Genomic DNA, 16,243 nt, shown 5'->3' on the forward strand with positions numbered 1-16,243 from the left:
GCTCAATAGACCGGTTGGAGTCGCCGAGCTCCGGAACGCCAGCCCTGAACCCGTACGGGACCTACAAAGGAAACCAGCTTCCAGACCGGAAGGAACCGCCGGCGTAGCCCAATCGTTGCACTACGTTTCCCAGAACCCTCTGGCCGTCGCTGTTACCACTTCCGGCTCGTTGCCTTTCATCTCCCGTGGGAAGCTTAATTCACGTAGAGAATAGGAGACTTTTGACCCTCAAGTGGCTACTGAGGTTCCAGCTCCAGGCGCTTCTTCTCTGGTTCTTCTGGTGCTGCGACCCCTGAGAGCTTGTTAGTGCGAGCCCGGCTTAATGGTACCGCCCAAGCTCCCCACGTGCCAAGATAAAGCGACTTTGTAGGAGGTGACTCCTTGAGAGTATTTGCTTGTCTTTGTATTCCCAGTGCTTAACTGTGACTGGGACTTTGTGCCTAGGTACCCGGGGTCGGAAGATGAGGAGAAGGGAAATGGAATAGCCTTTTCCAGACACTGCTACTAGTAACTCCCCCCTGAGAATTCCTTCATATTTATTCGCTATATCCTATATTGCCTAGTTATTTACATATATTTTGAATAGTTATTAACATATCTATATCTGGCATTACCTCCATATTTACATATTTGGGTATATGTTTGGCATTACCAAGTTATTAATATGTAGCTATCTTGTTTAACTTAGTTATTAACATCTAGATATCATGTTATTACCTAGTTATTAACATTTCTATTGCTGGTATTACTTCATTATTAACTTGTATGAATTGTATTGCCTGTTATTAACATCTAGATTCCTGGTATTGCTTAGTAGTAACATGTCTATACCTGGCATATAATCTGGCATTACTGAATTATTTACCTGTATCTATCTTGTATTACCTAGTTATTTATCTGTATGTATTTGATATTACCGAGTAATTAACATGTATCTATCTTCTATTTACATATAAATCTAGTATTCCTACATCATCTGCAGCTAAGGAGAGTACAGATAGATACATCAACATTATTGTGCATCTATACATCTCCTTTGGATCCCTTTTATTTATAACAATACTCATCAAAATGTTTGTTTCAAATCTTTTCTTCTCAAACTACACTAATATTCATGCACTAATAATGAAGCATATATTACTCTCACAATTTAAAACTATTTTGGTAATTTTATTTCAATATAATTGTTTTCTTTGTAATCCTGTGTATTTTATTACATATTTTAAAGTATGTAGAAGAGTCCAAAGGCTTCATCAACTGCAAGTCAAAAAAGTTGCAGGATCTTTTTTTGTAGTCAAAAACTCATCAGATGTGGAAAAAGAGAACCTGAAGTCTTGGACTACTTATTTGTAGGACCACTTACTTAACCTTTCGGGCCTCAGGTTCTTAGCAAAGTGAAATCCCTTCCCTCAGAAAAACCTGGAAGGGAATGACATTACCCAGGGAGATCGTTAACTCGGTGACAAGCCTGCGCGATGCTTAAGCGAAAGTCAGACTTTGCTAATTATGCATTTTGACTGGAGCCAAGCGAGCGCGCTTGCGCAGATGGATTCTCGACGGAGGGAATCCTTCTAGACTAGCTCCGAGACTCGATTTTCCCAGCATCCCTAAGTAGATCTGGCCGGCTTCTATTGGCCAGAAGGCTCTTGAGCTTTGGTTGCTAAGGCCTCGTGGGAATGAAGGCAGGATGTCAATCTATCCAAACGATTGCTGGGAATCGTAATTCTCGTAGCTAACGGTCATTCCACTATGGGTCCAATATCGGGTCCAGAGAGTACCGGTTTCTCCAGGACGGAGCGAAAAGGGTCAGATGGAGAAGCGAGGACCTGAGTGAGGACAGGTGTTTACCTGAGCAGCTTCGGGGGAGGTGGGAGAATCTCTGCGGAGCGTGGGGGGGTGGGGTGGAGTAAGGGAGGGGGCGGAAGGTCGGAGGAGAAACCACTCCGGAATGTGCGGGGTGGGGTCGGACAGGAGGCCAGCTTCCATCCATCCATCTTGGTGGCCTTTGCCCTTGGGGAGTGTGGGAGTCGGTAAACTCCAGCCTGTCAGCAGCCTCGGGACTTTCATACCCGTCCATTCACCTGTCACAGGGTCGGAGGGGTGACCTGAGTGAGAAGGCCTCTGAGCAGGTGTTCTGGTCAGGGAGATGTCCTGGCGCCAAATGAGAGCAATGGGAATCAGACTGGGCTGCGGGCTTCCTAGAGGAGTTGCCATTTGGTCTCCTCTTTTTTTCCCCTTTCCCTCTCCTCCTTCCCATCTCCCCTCCTCCCAGTAGAAAGAGATTTAATTCCAAAAAAGCGGCGTGACAACCCAGAAAAGTCCTTTGGATTTGGTAATGTCAGAAGAAGTGTCATTGTTAATCCATGAGATAAGAGTTTCTGTAGAATTGTTAGGGGGCAAACCATCATCCCTGGTAGTTTGTGCAGCTTCTCTGGGAACAAACGACACCAGTCCACTATTCTTTTTAGCATAATGCCCATTTCTATATTAACAAGATGGCTCACCCTGCCACATGATCTTACTACTGTGAGCAGAAACAACTTCTCTCCAGGTCAGAGAAGGCAAGAGTGAGATCTGAAAAAAGTTGGTTTCTTTCCCCCAGTAAAATTTGGAAGTGGATGAAGCATTGAAATATAGTGGAGAGAACAGTAGAATAGGGAATCCAAGTCCCGACCTAACTCCTAGTTTTTAGCTATGTGATTTTGGGCTAAATTCTTAAACCTCTGGTAATCAGTCTTCTCATCCATAAAATGATGAAACTGGACTGGATAATTTCAGTTTTGTTTTTCTTTTGAAAGATTTGTTATACCTTCATGATTCCTTATAACTGAAACCCTTCATCTTTCCAGCTCTAACATTTTTTGACATTTTATGATTTGCATATTGGAAACTACACCCCTTCCCCAGAGACACACCCACACTTACAGAGACTTCTTTGTGAAGGGTTTCAGTTATAAGGGATCATGAAGATTCAAAAGCTGACTCTAATGAGCAAAGTGATTCCTCATAACTGAAACCCTTCACTTTGGCCACTCTAGTGATTGCAGGCACTCCTCTGGCTCTTCTAACCCATGACATACTTACTAACTCCTTCCTTTCTTGTCTACCTAATACATTCAGAATTACATTGTTTTAAATGCCTTACTGAAAAATTTATCTTGCCTATTTGGCTATTACTATCCCCTTCTCAATCCAGCAGTTTAAAAACATATTTCTATGGAGCATTAGTTTACAAAGCAATTTTTTCACAACTACTTATGAGTCGGAGACAGATATTATCCTCATTTGAAAGTTGAGGAAATAGGCTTAGAAAGGTAGTGCTTTGCCAGGGTCACACAGCAGGTAAGTGATCATAGACACAAACCCTGGATTTCTGATTCTTTTCTACTACTCCATTTTCTCAATATTTGCTAAATTAAAAAAATTTCATGTCGGATAGCTTCATGTTAATCTAATCATATGGAGGTGTCACCTGGTGTCTTTGACTCTAAATCAGCCTTAAAAGAAACAGAATAATCTGCCTCTATTTTTTTTTTAATAAACCCTTACCTTCCGTCTTGGAGCCAATACTCTGTATTGGCTCCAAGGCAGAAGAGTGGTAAGGGTAGGCAATGGGGGTCAAGTGACTTGCCCAGGGTCACACAGCTGGGAAGTGTCTGAGGCCAGATTTGATCTGCCTCTATTTTTTAAGATAGCTGAAACAGCTCCAATGTGACTGTTGGCTGCTAGGTTCTCTAAGTTGATACCCGTTCCTGACAAAATAGATAGAACTGAAAATCTGTTTGTATACCGAAAGCATACTCATGATGCTAGAAGCTTGCTTTTATGTTGTAACATTTCTTGCGAGTGTGAAAATTTGTTGTATGTTACTGATTGACTGAAAGCTTTCATTATTACTTCCAGGCCTCCTGCAAAGAAAGACTTTACTTTTGTCCCCTTCAGAAATCTTTATTTACCTGTATTGTTAGTTTCCCCAGGGATAATAAATCTTAGAATTTTAGAGATAGACAGGACTTAAGCATCATGTTGTCCAGGGCCTCATTTCAAGGAAACCAAGTTTCTGAAAGATTTGCTCATGATCACTTAATCACAGTAAGTGGCAAGTCAAGGATTTCATGCCAAATTTCCTGTCTAGAGATCCCCTTCAAAAGTCCTGCATCTACACAATAATGTGAGCAATAGTTGTGTCCCCTGATTCTCCTAAGAGTGATGTGAATTCAGCGGAGGCTCTTTTATCTAATTGGGGAAATTTTAGGTACTTGTGGGATGCCAGTAGAGTGTAGAGACCCCCCTCTTAAATCTTATCTTTCAGTCAATTCTCTGAGTCTGTAGAAACTGACCTGGTAATATTTGTGGATCCCTTCTCCTGAGATAATGGAAGAGCTGGGAAGACCTGGAAATTTCTTGGAGTCTAAAGATTCCAGATTAAGAGAATTAGGGAGTTTCAGGCCCTAGTAGGAAATGCTCGTTATTCAGGAGTTCTGAACAGCTGCTCCTTCCCCCAATTACTTGAGGATAGGATATGATAGATACATAGCAAATCTTAGTTCTTTGTTGGGGAGAGAGAAATGAAACAGTGATCAGCTGTTCTCTGCTCTCACCTGACAATGAGATCATTGTGAGCCACATACTCTCTCCTTTCTTTTATTTTCTACTTGTTCCTCCTAGCTTACCCTAGAATCACAAATTGCATGATTTGTTCAATGGCTAGTTAGGTTGGAAATTGACTATAGCAAAGATAGTCTTCCCCGTTTTTAGAATATAAGATTTAAGCTGCTTTCAACTTAAACAACTGGCCAAAAAAATGGATTGAGTCCTCCTGCTCTTTTTCATAAGCTGCAAAACTGTATTTTCCACCTGCCTGCAGGATACCTTCTCCTGTATGACCCACTAGCACCCAAAACCAATATATAGAAAACTTATCTTTCTCCCCTAATGTTGCTCCTCCTTCTGATTTCATTTTTTAAAAATCAGGGAAACTACAGTTCACCCAGTATTTTGTGTTTGAAACTTTGCCACTTACTTTGATTCTCTCTCACCTGTCATAGTCAATCAATTACCAAATTCTATTGATCTTACTTCCAAAACTTTCATATTGGTTCCTTCCTTTCTCTTTCCACTGTTGCCCCCAATCATAAAATCATAAAATTTGAGTTAAAGGGGGCCTCAGAGCTCATTTAATCCTACCTATATCTTATTAGGAAGCATCCCTGACAAGTGGCCATTTTGACTGTCTTCCCCTGAATAGTTTATCAATGTCTTTTATAAACTTGCTGTCCAAATCTGGCCTCAGACACTTCCTACTTGTGTGACCCTGGGCAAGTCACTTAACCCCCATTCCCTAGCCTTTACCACTCTTCTGCCTTAGAACCAATACACAGTATTGATTCTAAGATGGAAGGTAAGAGTTTAAAACAAATAAAAATAAACTTGCTGTCCAGAGCTGAACAGAATTAGTCAGTTGACAAGCACTTATTCAGGGTTTGCTAGGTAGGAAATTGGGTATGCAAAACCAGATGAAATAGCCTTTATTGTAAAGGAGGAATTTTACTGGGGGGAACAAAATTTTCATAAGTATATGAAAAATATATACAAAGTAACACTCCAAATGTGGTCTAAATAGGGAAGCCTCCCCTTGAAGACCTCTGGTGGTAGATGATCTCTTATTCCCTTTTGCTTTCCTTTCACACTGAATCTACTTTTATTAATTCTGTCCATTGGCCCTAGTTCTATTCTTAGAGTCTCTCTCCTGTTCTATATGATAACCCTTCAAACTTAGCTATTATGTCTCAATTAGTATTCCCTTCTCCAGGCTGTGTGTCATACTTCCTACACAGAAAGGGTTCCAAGACAAAAGAAAGAGAAAAGGAGTTTCTATCTTTATAGCTGAGCTAAACCTAAACTGGATTCTCTCATTTTATTCTCTGTCTTTGTCACTCTATCTTTTCATATAGTTGGTAAAAGTTATTGGGTCTGACTATGTTAACACCCCTGCTCAAAAACCTTTGGTGGCCTTAGGATCAAATACCAACACTGCTCCTTGAAACCTGAGATATTTTAATTTAGATCCAAACTGCCTTACCAACTGCAGCCTCATTTCACCCTACTCTTCATAGTTTATTCTGTAATCAAGATAATCACTCTTTGTCTCCATATATTTATGCTGGCCTTTCTCCCTTTCTCCACTCCACCTGTTGAAATTCTTTTCTTCCTTTAATGCTTACATAGTATCTCCTACCTAAGATTTTCCATAATTGCCCCGATAAAAATCTCTCCATCCTCTCATGTTCCTAGAGCTCTTTAGACCTTTCTTTTGCTCCTATTATGCTCTCCCATGTATTATGTGTGCATGCTATTTTCCCTAGTAGACTGTAAGCTTCTTCTTTTTTTTTTTTAATCCTTACCTTCTATCTTAGAGTTAATACCAAGTATTGGTTCCAAGGCAAAAGAGCAATAAGGGTCAGGCAATTGGGGTTAAGTGACTTGCCCAGGGTCAGACTGCTAGGAAATGTCTGAGGCCAGATTTGAAGCTGGATTGCCTGTCTCTAAGCCTAGCTTTCAGTCCACTGAGCCACTTACCCATCCAACTGTAAGGTTCTTAAGGAAAAGGACTATGCTGTTTTTCATACTGTACTTCTAATACATAGGAAAATACCTTGTATATAATAGGCACTTAACAGTTGACAAACTGAACAGAATTGAATTGAATTTTTGGAATCTGTGCCTGGAAGGTGGCCATAACTTGTATCTTTAGGTCTTTCAGGATTTAATTTTCAACTTGGGTTTGTGATTGAATCTGCACATATTTCTCTATGCATTAATTATCTATATCTATATCTATATATCTATATCTATATCTATATCTATATCTATATCTATATCTATACTTCCCTGAATCTGTACCAATAATAGGAGCTCTGTTAATGTTGAAGAATGGCCCATCATTTCTCCCTCATGCTCATCTTATGAATGAACACTACATTTGAGCTATACTTTTCCCATTTCTGTGGCATTCAGAGAGCAGATGATATATTTTCTAGGTCCCTGATATTGACCTTTCCTATCTGTTCTCAGCAGGTCTTAGAAGAATTTATTAAAGGTCTAACCTGGGGATCCAGAGCATTGGTTTCATTAATTCTTTCCCCCGACATTTATGAAACATGTTCCATTTACATTGCTTACATTTTACAGGTATAAATTGGATTCCTGAGTAGAAGAAGCATTTCATCTAGCAACAGAAATTCACTCCAGGATAAGAAGTACTGATTGGATCTTTAAGTGGTTTCAATTCCAGGAGGAATCAAGGACTTAAAAGATACTTAACCAACTCTTATAGGAGTTCTGGTATTTATTGCTGAGACCTGATTTCCATAAAAGGAAAATATCCTATGGTTATTGATGTTGGATGTTGGATCATTCTGCCTAGGAAAATTAGAACTCAAGTGGAAGCACCACGTAAGAGAACAGTGAGGAAGCAATTTCTTTTTCTTTTTTAAAAAAAAAATTGTAAAAACAATTTTTTAACATTCATCTTTTAAAAAAAATTTGATTTCCAAATTCTCTCCCTTCTTCTGACCCTTCCTCTTTCATTCTCTCCCTGAAACAATAAACAATTTGACATAGAGAAAGCAATTTCTGATGGACAGTGTGACTCATGTACATGAGAAAGTAGGGTAAAGGTGGTCAAATGTTAGGCAGAGGATAAGGGATGAAGATGGTTGACCTTTTCACGGAGAGAAATGTATAAACATAATAAATCTTAAAGCACTTGGCAGTTTCTGAAGCACTCCTACTTTTTTACCCTCATAACAACCCTTCAAAGGGAGGGATTATTATTTCCATTTTACAAACGAAAAAAGTAAGAGCCAAAGAATTAAAAATTAGTGTGTAAATGGTAGATCTTTTAATTGAATTCAAATCTTCTGATGGCAGCTCTAATATTGTTGGAGGTGGGAGTTCCTTCTGTCATACCAGTGTGAGATTACATGTACAGAGCTGGAAAGAGGAAAATTGTCTTGGTTGGTACTAACCCCTGCACTCATTCATTGTCTTTGTTTTTAAGAATTTTATCTTTATTTTATTCCAATAATAAATTTACACATAAGTTTTCCCAAGTTAATTTCAACTGGTGGCAGTTATAACCGTTATTCTATGACAGTTACACTCTCTGGGTGTGGCATTCCAGGTGTGGCTTGTTGGCAGTCAAAAGAGCCACATGCAGCTTCTTTCTCTCTCAGAGCTGGAGAAGGTAACATCTCTCTCTCTCTCTTTCTCTCTCTTTGTCTGAGGGAAAGACTTGAAGGAGCGGAGTGTTTTCTTTTCCAACTTGGGAAACACCATGCATTTATCTGTTACTGTCTATAGATTTGGTTAAACTGTGAAAAGACCAAATAAAACCTGGTCTTTGGTTTGGACTTTGAGTCTGTTAAGGCTCAGAGTCCTAACTTGATTCTTGTGGAGACTCAACCAGCTAGCCTTGGTTATTTTTATAACTTAGAGGTGAATTTAAGAGTTATAGTGGTTAGGTTTATTTAGAATAGTATAAACTTGGTTAGTTAGATCAAGGATTAGCATGTGAACCACAGGAGAAGCGGTTCCTTGCAGGACCTAGGAGTTTATTTGGGTGGAGTTAGAATCTCTTAGAATTAGAAATCCTTTTTCTCTTATATATATTTAAATAAATTGTTTATTTTTCATAAACAAGAGTCTCCTTACTGTTCCTTGTGCCTTGCATTGCTCGCCCTATTTTATTTTTACATTACCCAAACTCACTCATGTCTTTAATTCTGCCAGAACCACTTCTGAACAATAAGCTCCTTCCAGTGCTTTGATCTTTACCTCTTCCTTCTAGGTCACGGGGAGAAAAGGACTGTGGGTGAACAAAACTGTTTGTATTTTAGGAACTGGTGACATTCAAGGATGTGGCTGTGAGTTTCACTCAGGAAGAGTGGAGGCAACTGGACTCTGCTCAAAGGGACTTATACAGGGATATGATGTTGGAGAACTATAAAAACATGATCTCCCTGGGTAAGGGCAGCTTTGTCCTGAGGACACAAATGTTCCCTGTTTTTAGAAAAGACTTCTTTTCTCTCAACTGGAGGAACTGGAGGTCACACTGCATCTTAGAGAAGAGTCCTAAGGAGGTAACTAAAGTTTCCTTTATGTGTGGTCACATACCAGAAACCTTTGTCAAACACTGAAAGTTAGAGGAATGCTTGTGTCAGGATCATCTAAAGGGCAAGACCCTAAAGATTCGGAGGATTTCATGAGAAATTAGAGTGTGACTAGATTTAAAAAAGGAATAGGGCTTGCCAGAGATAGTTACACAATTATAAGTGAAAATAAAGGCTAGAGAGGCAGCAGGCAATAAGGAGAAACCTCACATGGTAAATCTAAATCCAAAAATGTCTGACCAAGAAAGTGAGAGTGGGGCCTAGAGTTCCCTTTAATACCTCAGATGAAAAGTAGAAGAGAACAATTGAGAGGCGGCAAGGAGCATTGAAGAGTCTGTGTCAGATGCTTCCCAGAGAAGGAGACCATCCAACAGGAGCTTCATCACTTCCTCTACCCCCTACAACATTTCAGCCTCTCTAGCCCTTTGGGATTAGGGCAGGGAGGTGGCACAGTAGTTAGAGTGTTGGGCCTGGAGTCAGGAAGATCTCTTTCACAGCACAGGAGAATTCAGACTGTAAAATGAGATATTTGAACAAGATGACCTCTAAAGTCCATTCTAATTATAAATCTATAATCCTAGTACCTAAAGTAGAAGGTATTCATGCCCTTTAAATACTTGAGCTCCCAGTGGCAGAGAGAAGATAGAGTTTCCCTCAGAGTAGGATTAAGAACACCTTAGATTTATTGTAGGATAATGCTTTGGCAACACCCAGTCTTTTATTTATATTTTTGTCTGGTATTTATTTATATTCTATATGTACTTTTTAAGTGTACTTTTAAACACATCTCCTTGATAGAATATGAACTTTTTGAGAACAGAGACTATTTCAGGTTTGTTTCTGTGTCTCATTGCCTAGCACAGAGTCAGTGCTTAATAAGTGCTTGTTGAGAGGTGATTTTATGATTGCTTATATCTAGGTTCATTGATTCACTCATTCAGCAATCATTTATTAAGCTCTCATCATATTGCAAGTGTTATATTGAATCTCTGGGAGCCAGGAGTTCACTTAGTGATTGACAGGTGGATCATTTGGATGTCAGAATGTTCCCAGAGAGGCATGCAGACACAGGAGAGGGCAGTTGGGAGCCCTGGCAGAGCTTCTTGGTTCTTTACCTGTCCCTGAGACTGGAGAGGAGTGGTTCCTGGTCTTTGGGGAATTGAGCCTTGCAAACTCTACCCTGCAAGCTCCTCCTGTGGTTCCTGTACCATCATCAACCTGTACCAGACCACCATCTCTGATTCTACTGCCCCTAGATATTAGGAAGTCAATCATCTTAGTCATCTAGGTTTCCCAGGGCCCGGGAGGGATCCAGAAAGGTGGGCAGGAGAAGAAGAAGAGGGTGGAAAAGGGGTGGATATCTCAAACTGATTAGGCTTAACATCTACTGAAGAAGAAGCTGAAAGATTATACAGCAGTTTGCCTGCTCTGCTGTGGCCCTGGCCAGGCTGTACCAGAAAGAAGCTATCATCTTGATTCCTTCATTTGCCTGCAGTTTAGAGATTCATTACTATCATTTATTTTAGGGTCTCCCAATACCTCTATCCCATACCATTATCCTTCTTTGCCAAATACAACCAAAGTTTAAAGTACCTTCCTGAATTGGTTATTTAAAGCTTATTTGGGAAGGGAGTCACGCAGTCAGATTACAACGTTACCAGGCTGAAGAGCCCAATAAATAATACCAATTAACCCCAGGTGGGTCCTGAAGGGATATCTTCCATTGACCTAAAGGATCCTGCCTGGGCAACTGTTATAAAGGAGAGAGGTGTCAACCCATCCTCTCTCTGTACTCCATCTACATCTACATCTAATAGATAGGAGTATCAGAGGGGGTTCCTCCTTTTATTAAACACAAGGCAGTATGTTAGTTTCCAAAGGGAAAATGAAATTAAGACAGCAAAAGGAGGAGAGCACACATAAATCTACCATGCAATAGGTTTAGTAGGGAAAAGAGCAAGAGTGTGATAGGTATAAAACACTGTGAATGTTAAAGGAAAAAATGATTATTTCTGCTGTTCTCTTTGGAAATAATCCTTTTTTCCTGCCTTAAGGCTCCTGTAGTTCTTCTTTTCTTTGTTTCTTTCCTTCCTTTTTTCCTTCTTTCTTTCAAACCCTTACTGTCTTAGTATCAATTCTAAGACAAAAGAGCAGTAAGGGCTAGGCAATTGGGGTTAAATGACTTGCCTAGAGTCACACAGCTGTGAAGTGTCTGAGGCCAAATTTAAACTCAGATCCTCCAGGTTCCAGGCTGGGCTCTCTATCCACTGTGCTACTTAGCTGTCCTGCTTCTCAAGCTTCTCAAGCCTTCACAACTGAGGGCAAAGCAGGGTTAGGTGACTTGCCCAAGATCACACAACTATTAAGTGTCTGACACTGGATTTGAATTCAAGATGAATCTTCCAGATTCCAGACCTGGCACTTTATCAATCACACCACCTGTATAGCATTTCATAGTTTGCAAAGTACTTTAATATGTTAACTTTTTCAGAAAGACACCCAGAAGGCTCCCGAATCCAAAAAATCTGCATTGGGTGGGAGAAAGATTGAGAAAGAGAGGTGGAAGAGTACTGCTACATACTTTATTTTACTTTAAAGTTTTTCTTAGGGTCATTCTCATATACTCTTACTTAAGGATCTATTGGAAGTATCTTCTCCCTTCAGAAAATAGGGTCCAAAAGAAGAGTAGTCCTATAGTACCAGTCTGTCTCATTAGTTTGATCAACTGTGTCAATCTTTCACAGGATAGGGACTTAAAACAAAATTCCCTAGGCTTTTCTACATGTTGTCACACAAATAGAACACTGCAATTTATCACATGGTGGAAGGGGGAGGACAAAAGGAATGGGCCTCTAAAGGTTTAAAAAAAATTATTCCAATCCTTTAATCTCCACCTTAACATTTTTCTAAATCAACAAATTCATTTTTACCTTGAATGGCCTAAGTTAGGTAATTAAATCTTACTAACACAGAACCTCAATATAGAGACAAGATCCAATGTCCTTAATTCTCTGATGCAGAACATTACACAGAACAAGTGTTGGCCTAATGTGAGAATGGAAAGGCTATTTGAAATACTAAATTATTCAACCTAAAGCTAACTGAAAATGATTAGATACATTATTAAAGATAAGTTATATGTATATTTAATGGATCCATGATCTCATTGATATATACAATTTCTTCAATGGAATAACAACCTGTCTGTGATTTCTCATTTTGTCTATATGCCAAAGGACTTTTAACATTTCATGGGTGAAAATATGCAGCAATTGGGGTGCATATCTGTCAGTCTTTGTTCTTGCTTCATGACTGGTTATTTTCTTTTCCTATTATACATTTCTTAAATTATATCTTTTATGACACTTTTTGTTTATAATGTGTGACAACTTTCTTATATTTATCCATATTTCAATTTCCCTTTGAATTATCTCTAATTCTTCAAAAATTAGAGATGGTGATCTTAGTGGTTCAGAATTTGCAGCCATATATGATTACTGAGCAGTTTTCATAGGTGGCCCTCCACTTGTGATTTCACTGTTGTAGTGAACTCCATGTGAGGAATTTTTCTTTACTAATGCAGACTAGCAACTGTCCTGCAACTTATAGCCTTGGAAAGTTACCTGATACAAGTTAATGGTGTGCCAGAGGCAGGGCTTGAAATCAGATCTTACCTACAAAGCCAACTCTCATCCAATGTGCAAAACTATCTCTTTATTGGCATACCTATCTATATGAAGCAACTCTGGGAATTCTGTTTATGCTTACCAACAGTGCCCCATTGCTATCTGATGCCTTCTATATTACGATCATTTGTATGCCCAGGATCTCTTGGCCGTTTCTGAAGGTAGGGTTCTCAAGTAGAGTTTAGGAAGCTCATGCTGTCTCTGTTGTGTGTAGGGTGAAAGGGAGGAAGGGAGGGAGGAAGGTAGGAAGGTAGGAGGAATGGGAGAAAGGAAAGGAAGGTAGAGGAAGGGAAAGGAAGGTAGTGGTCCCCAGCCCCAGCAGGGGGAAATTGATCAGAGCTCTTCAGGGGCTCAAATCTCAAATAAAAGATCTGAGAGCAACTTTAGGGTTTAGAATAGCTAGGCTTTGTTTAGATTAAGAAAGGGAAGGTCTAGGGAAAACTAGGAGGTAGGAAGAAAGGGAAAAAGGTGCCAAGAGAGAGATCAGGGTCTCAGGGTAGAGAGCAGAGTTTCTAGGGTTGAGAGCTAGCTGGAGCTCAGGGTAGAGAGAGCTCCAGGGTAGAGAGCAGAGCTTCCAGCATAAAGAGAGCTAAACTTCCAGGGTTGAGAGAGCTTCCAAGGTCAAGAGAGAGAAAAGGCTCCAAACTTTCCCCTTTATACTTTCTCTGACACCTCCCACAAAGGAAGTGGGAGGTGTCAGGGGAAGTCATAGCAGAGAGAGTCCTGGGAGTTGTCTTCCAGGGCTTAGGATAATTCCAAATGGCAAACTGTCCACAGAAAGATGTAGTATAATGAATAAAATTTAGGCATCCAGATGGTTGGCTTCTTGCCAGGAAGACAAAAATAGTTCTAAGGGGAATGTCCCAGGTGAAGAGGTAATGCCCATAAAATTCAATTTCACAGGAATGAGATGGCACTGCCAATCAACACCAATAAAGGCCTTAAGTGGGTATATATAATACCTAAAAATTCACATATAACCTTGGGGACCATCCTCCTTCCTCTTTTTCTCTCTCATATCTTCCTCCTAGATTTTCATAGACTTGCTTTAATATTACTATTGTAAAGTGCGATCCTCTATCCAAATCAAGGGAAATTGGAATTCCAAATCTAAGAATAATCTCCCTTAGCAATACTTTCACTACAAAGCCTGCTGGGTTTGTAGTAGACAAAAATGCTTCAGGCTACCTCGTTAGCTTATCCACCAGTACTAAGCAAAACTTGTATTTCCCTGATTTAGAGAAATGCTGATGTAGTCTACCTGCAAATTTTCAAATGGACAATAGGCTAGAGGTCTCTCTCCTAAACCTTTCTTTCTAAACACTCCCTGATTGAATCTTTGACAGATAGAACAGCTAGTACAGACTCTGCTTGCAACGGTACTAATTCCTGGGGCAATCCAAGTTCATTTTATTGAATCGACTAATGCCTGAGTGCCAAAATGTCCTTTCTTATGTATGGCATGACATATATGATAGTAAAACTCTTTTGGCAAGATTAGTTTTCCAGTGTCTGTGACCCATATGCCATTTACTTCTTTAGCTCCAAACTTTTCCTTTTATGTTTGGATCTCAAAGTCCAGATATGCTCTTTTGAGATTTGTTGACTCTATGATAGATAGATTTATAACATAGAATGGAGCTTTTCTGGGTGCATATTTTGCTGTTATATCAGCCCTGTAATTCCCTTTAGACACTGGATCTCTCCCAAAAGTATGGCCTCAGCAATGTATTATGGCTATCTGTTTTGGCTTTTAGATATCTGCTAGCAACTCTATTATTATTTCTGTATGTGCTATTTGCTTTCCCCCAGCTGTTATGAACTCACACTATTTCCAAATTAAATCCATTGCATGGCAAATTGAAAACCCATATTTCAAGTCAGTATAGGCATTAGTTATTTTGCCCTCTGCAAGAATGCAGGCTTGCTTCAATGCAGTGAGTTCTGCCCCATGGGCACTTATATTTTTGGGCAGTGAGGTATACCATAGAACCTCAAATTCTGTGACTACTGCAGCTCCCATGTAACAGATACCATTATACATATAAGAAGACCCATTGGTAAAAAGCACTGTCAGGATTTTTCGATAGGGGTATCTGTCAAGTCATGCCTCAGTTGTTCTACCAGTTTCACTACTTTTTCACATTCGTGCAATGGTAACTCATTCATTGATAAGTCTGGTAGTGGTGTTGCTGGATTTAACACACTACACCTCTTCAGCTTTCATTACCTAAAAGAATTATTTCATATCCAGAAATTCTCTGGTCAGAATAAGCCTGGGTACAAAATTTTTTCATAAGTGCCTCAATTTGGTGAGAACAAGAAACTGTCAATGGGCATCCCAAAACTAAATCAGCTGACTTCTGCACTAACACTGCAGCAGCTGCTATGCCTCTGAGACAAGGTACTGTGCCTACTGCTATTGGATAGAGTTGACAACAATAATAGCCTATAGGATGGTAAATTTGTCCCAGAGTCTGTGCTAGCCCTCCAGATGCTATCCCTTTGCACTCATTTCCAAATAGCTGAAATGGTTTTGAATAGTCTGGGATCCTAAGTGCTGGGGCAGAAAGAATTGATTCTTTTAACTTTGCAATGGCTTGCAGATGTTCTGGTTTGAGCTTTAAACGTTCAGGTTCTGAGTTTCTTGTCAAGTCAGTAAGACACTTGGTTATCTCACTGTACTCAGGGATCCATTGATGGCAGAATCCTGATGTACCAAGAATTGCTCTAAGCTGATTCTTAGTTTTAGGGGCACTCAGTTTTTGGATATCTGCAATTCCCTTCTGGGTTATACTTCTAGAACCTCCCGATAGTATGAATCCTAAATACTCAAGTCTTGGCAATCACTACTGTAGTTTTGCTTTGGAAATCTTATGTCCATGCTTATATAATTCACATAAAAGAAATTTGCTGTCCCTCAGAGAAACGTGCATTTGAGGAAGCTAACAGGATGTGTCTGCTGCGAAATGTAGTAGCTTGCTCTCCCTAAATTTGATTGTTTTAAGGTCTTTATTAAGGATTTGGGAGAAAAGGGAAGGGGTCCCTGAGAATCCTTGTGGTAGTTGAGTCCATATCCATTGGGATTTTTCTCATGTAAATGCAAACATTTTTTGTGACTCTTCATGAAATGGGAATTGAAAAGAAAGCTGAACATAAGTCCACCACAGTGAAATATTTAGCATGACTTGGGATTGAGGAGACAATAGTTGCTGGGCTTGGTACTACAGGGTGACTTTTTTATAATATAGTCATTTACAGCTCTTAAATCTTGAGTGAAATCTGTAGACTGGTCTCCCAAATTCATCTACTTTTGGCTTTTTAATTGGAAGGATTGGAGTATTAAATTCAGAGTAACATGGTAATATTATCCCTTGTCATATT

General features: G+C 39.7%; 1 protein-coding gene across 1 annotated transcript in view; it reads left to right on the forward strand.

Moving 5' to 3' along the window:
* The window catches only part of LOC123233399 (zinc finger protein 2-like), a 90,338-nt gene that overhangs the window by 43,686 nt on the left and 30,409 nt on the right, over nucleotides 1-16,243 (forward strand). The gene's annotated exons all lie outside the window — the stretch shown is intronic.

This window comes from Gracilinanus agilis, chromosome 2, assembly GCF_016433145.1.
Source record: "Gracilinanus agilis isolate LMUSP501 chromosome 2, AgileGrace, whole genome shotgun sequence".
NCBI lineage: Eukaryota > Metazoa > Chordata > Mammalia > Didelphimorphia > Didelphidae > Gracilinanus > Gracilinanus agilis.